Consider the following 4,486-nt stretch of genomic DNA (forward strand, 5'->3'; position numbering starts at 1 on the left):
CTCTCTTCTATACCTATAATCCTTAGGTTTGGTCTTCTCAATGTGTCCTGGATTTCCTGGATGTTTTGTATTAGGATCTTTTTACTTTTTGCATTTTCTTTGACGGTTGTGTCAATGTTTTCTATGGTGACTTCTGCCCCTGAGATTCCCTCTTCTATCTCTTGTATTCTGTTGGTAATGCTTGCATCTATGACTCCTGATTTCTTTCCTAAGTTTTGTATCTCCAGGGTTGTCTCTCTTTCTGTTTTCTTTATTGTTTATATTTCCATTTTTAGATTCTGAATGGTTTTGCTCATTTCTTTCACCTGTTTGATTGTGTTTTTCTGTAGTTCTTTAAGGGATTTTTGTGTTTCCTCTTGAAGGGCTTCTAGCTGTTTACCTGTGTTCTCCTGTATTTCTTTGAGGGTGCTATTTATGTCTTTCTTAAAGTCCTGTATCATCATCATGATAAGTGATTTTATATCTGAATCTTCCTTTTCCAGTGTGATGGTGTGTCCAGAACTTGCTATGGTGGGAGAATTGGGTTCTGATGATAGCAAGTGACCTTGGTTTGTGTTGTTTATTTTCTTATGCTTGCCCCCCTGCCTCCCCCCCACCCCTCCCCCCACCCCCGCCATCTGGTTATCTCTAGTGCTACCTGCCCTTGCTAAATCTGATTGGAGCCTGTCCTTCCTGTGATCCCAGTTGTGTCAGAACTCCTCAGAGTCAAGCTGTCTCTGGGATCCTGTGATTCTGGGATCCTGTGACCCTGTGCTTGTTAGAGCACCTGGGAGTGGAGCTTCCTCTGGGTGTTGTAGGACTTGATGCAGAGTTTGTGCCCAAGGTCTGCTCAGGGCACCAGCTCAGATAGACTGGAAGGAACTGGAGTCACTGGGCTGGCAGAGTTCCTGTGTGCCTGGTCCCGCTGGTCCCAGTTACTCTCAGTGTTGGGACAGATGTTGTGTCTTCCTCACCTCTGATCCTGGGCATGTTAGAGCACCTGGGAGTGGAGCTTCCTCTCTGTGTTGTGGGACCAGAAGGAACCTGAGTCACTGGGCTGGTAGAGTTCCTGTGTTCCTTGTCCCACTGGTCCCAGTTACTCCCTGTATTTGGACAGATGGTGTGTCCCTCCCTCCGGTTTCTAAAGGAGGCAAATACTGCTAGAAAATGTGTGGAGTTCTCTCTAGGACTAACCTCTCTTGAAATTGAAGAGATGCAGGAAGCCTACCTCTGCACTTTCTCGCAGCTCCCCTCCCCTCCACCCCCCCCCCCTTTTCCCAGCAGAAATGCCTCCTACCTTTTGGAGGGGGCAAACAGGGAGAGAACAACTTGGCGCCAGAATATTGCAATCCCCCCCTTTCATGGTGGCACTCCCTAATGCCCCCTCCCCGCCTTGAGTGGTGGATGCCAGCTTTGGGAATACATATCCCAGCCTCTATATCCCAGGATCCTCCCTAATAACTAGTGTTTCCCTGGTGCAGATGCCCCCTGACATTGACAAAAAACGAACCAAACATCCTTGAAAAATATAAACGCCCCACTTTTTGTCCATGAGAAAAGGGCAATTAAGTGTTCCCAGACAGCTGTGGCCAGTCATAAAAACCCACCAGCTTCTGATAGCACACTTACTTTTCCCAGGTTAGGAAGGTCCCTTTCCAGCTGCACGGTTTGGCCCCACTGTCTGAACGAACGTTATCAGGTTTGAAGGACCGTATTCCTTTACCCTCTCACGAAATGCCAAAGTTTGGAAACCCGCTTAAGGTTTTTTCCTTTATAAACCCCCTTCACTTAGACCTGGAGGTTCACTCTCTTTCCTCTTCCAGGTTGGTGGCTCAAACTCTAGCTTGAATAAAGATCCCCATGCGATTACAGTGGGTTATGATTCCTTTGGGGTGGTGGTCTCTTTGGGGTTTTTACAACCTGGGCACAACAAAGTAAGCACAGGAGTTTCGGCATTAGGGTCAGTTCCTAAATCTGAACCCCACCCTTCTTTCCTTCTTTTTCCTATTTTTGAAAATAGATTACTTTTTTTATATCCTATAACCTGATTACCATTTTCCCTCTCCCTGCTCTTCTCAGCTCCTCCCCTCTTCCACTCCCCTTTGGATCTTTTCCCTTTCTGTCTCTCATTAGAAATGAATAGACTTCTAAGAGATAACAACCGACTATGACAGAAAAAACATAATATGAAGTGAATCCCATCATATCGAAGTTGAGCAAGGCAACCGAACAGAAGCGAGAGCAGGCACCAGAGTCAGAGACCCACTTGTTCGTATAGTCAGGAGTCCCGTAAAGACACTAAGTGAATAGCTGTAACATACATACAGAGGACCTGGTGGAGACCCATGTAGACCCTATGCTTGCTGCTGCAGTCTCTGTGAGTTCATAGGAGCCTTGCTCACTTGGTTCAGAGGGCCATGTTCTCCTAGTGTTCTCCATTCCCCTTTACTCTTACACTCTTTCTGCCTCCTTTTTTATGGGATACCCTCAGCTCTGATGGGAGGAATTTGATGGAGACTGCCAGTTTAGAGTCTCTATCCACATAATGTCTGTCTGTGGGTCTCTGTTTTTGTTCCCATCTGCTGCTGGAGGAGGCCTCTCTGATGATGTCAGGAGAAGGCACTGATCTATCAGTATAGCAGAATATCATCAGGAGTCATTTTATTGATATATTTTTTCAGACTGTAGTGTTTGGATTTACACTAGGTCTCTGGGCTTGCTAGTCTCTCTGGATCTTGTTGCCTCAAGCAATGTTAGGCATGGATTCCTTCTCATGGAGTGGCCTTAAGTCACATCAGACGTTGGTTGACTAATCCCACAAGTTCTGTGTCCCCACTGCCCCAGCATATAATGCAGGCAGGATAAGATTGTACGTTAAGGGTTTTGTGGTTGGGTTGGTGTCCTTGTTTCTTTTTTTGGTAGCCTACAAGGTACTTTACTGAATGTCAGAGACTGGAACTTTAGGGCAAAGGCTCTATGTAGGCACCAGCTCAACTTTTCCATGTTCTATGGGTTGTGTGAATGTTATCCTTAGCAATGGGGCTAACTGTCAGTTTGCAGAGAGCAACCCTCTGTCTGAGCACCAGCCTGGGTTGTCTGGGGATTTCCATGAGACCTCCTTGGCTAGCAACCCAGTTCTAGCACTGGCAGCCCTATCTGGCTGCCATAAGAGAGGGCCAGCTGAGACTCTGTATCCACCATTACTAGGAGTCCACCTTAGGATCACTGCCATCGATTCCAGGAATCTTTCCAGGAAGCTTCTACCGCACTAGGTTTCATTCTGTCCTCCAAATGCTCCCCACCTGATCCCTTCCACTCCTGCCCTCACCTGCCCTCAGTCTACCTGCAAATTCTATTCTATCTCCCCATCCCAGGGAGACCCATGCATCCCCCTCACACCCTTCCTCTTAACCTAACCTCTCTAGGTCTGCAGATAGTAGCTTGGTTATCATTTACTTGATGGCTAATATCCATATATAATTAAATACATATCATATTTATGGTTTTGGGTCTGTATTGTCTTGATCAAAATGATTTTTATAGTTCAATTCATGATGCCTGCTCCCCCTCACACTCCTGAGACAGGATTTTTCTGTGTAAAGCACTGGCTGTCCTGGAACTTGCTCTGTATTCCCTTGTCTCTGCCTTCTGAGTGCTTAATACTCGAATTAAAGGCATCATTTCTTAAACAGCTGAGTAATACTCCTTTATGTAAATGTACCACATTTTCTTTGTCAATTTATCTGTGGAAACAAAACATCTAGTTTGTTTCCAGTTTCTGGCTATTATGAATAAAGCCACAATAAATATGGTTGAGCAAGTGTCCTTGTGGTAGGATGGAATGCCATTTGAGTATATGCCCCCAAATAGTCTTGGGGTAGATGAATCTCAATTTTCTAAGGAACCACCATCTTGATTTCCGTAAAATGAATACTAATATTCTGTATATATTAATTAATACAGGAAATCATTATGGCAGCAGTTATTTCTTTACCTACTATTTTCCAAGTAAAAGACACAGAGAACTGTGTGTGTGTGTGTGTGTGTGTGTGTGTGTGTGTGTGTGTGTGTGTGTAGCCCTGGCTGTTCTGGAACTCACTCTGTAGACCAGGCTGGCCTCCAACTCAGAAATCTGCCTGCCTCTGCCTCCCAAGTGCTAGGATTAAAGGCATAAGCCACCACCACCCAGCTGACACAGAGAACTTTTAGATTTATCACAAGCTCTATAGCACTACAGCTGGGAAGATAGGAACCCTCTAAGCTATCTTATCTGCTGTCCCTTCCAAATGCCCATAAATACCTGCGTATCTTCCATTTGCTCTGCTCCTGCTCCATCAGCCAGCCCTCATGGCCACATGCTTATGGTCCATACTTCCCTCTGGTGTCTCCTTCTTCCTCCTTTCTCACACTCTTTCATTTCTCGAAGTGTTTCTCAGCCATTTGAGATTCCTCTATTGAGAATTCTCTATTTAGAACTGTATCCCAATTTTAAGTTAATTTTGTTCTG

Source organism: Mastomys coucha, unplaced genomic scaffold, assembly GCF_008632895.1.
Source record: "Mastomys coucha isolate ucsf_1 unplaced genomic scaffold, UCSF_Mcou_1 pScaffold21, whole genome shotgun sequence".
NCBI classification, from domain to species: Eukaryota; Metazoa; Chordata; class Mammalia; order Rodentia; family Muridae; genus Mastomys; species Mastomys coucha.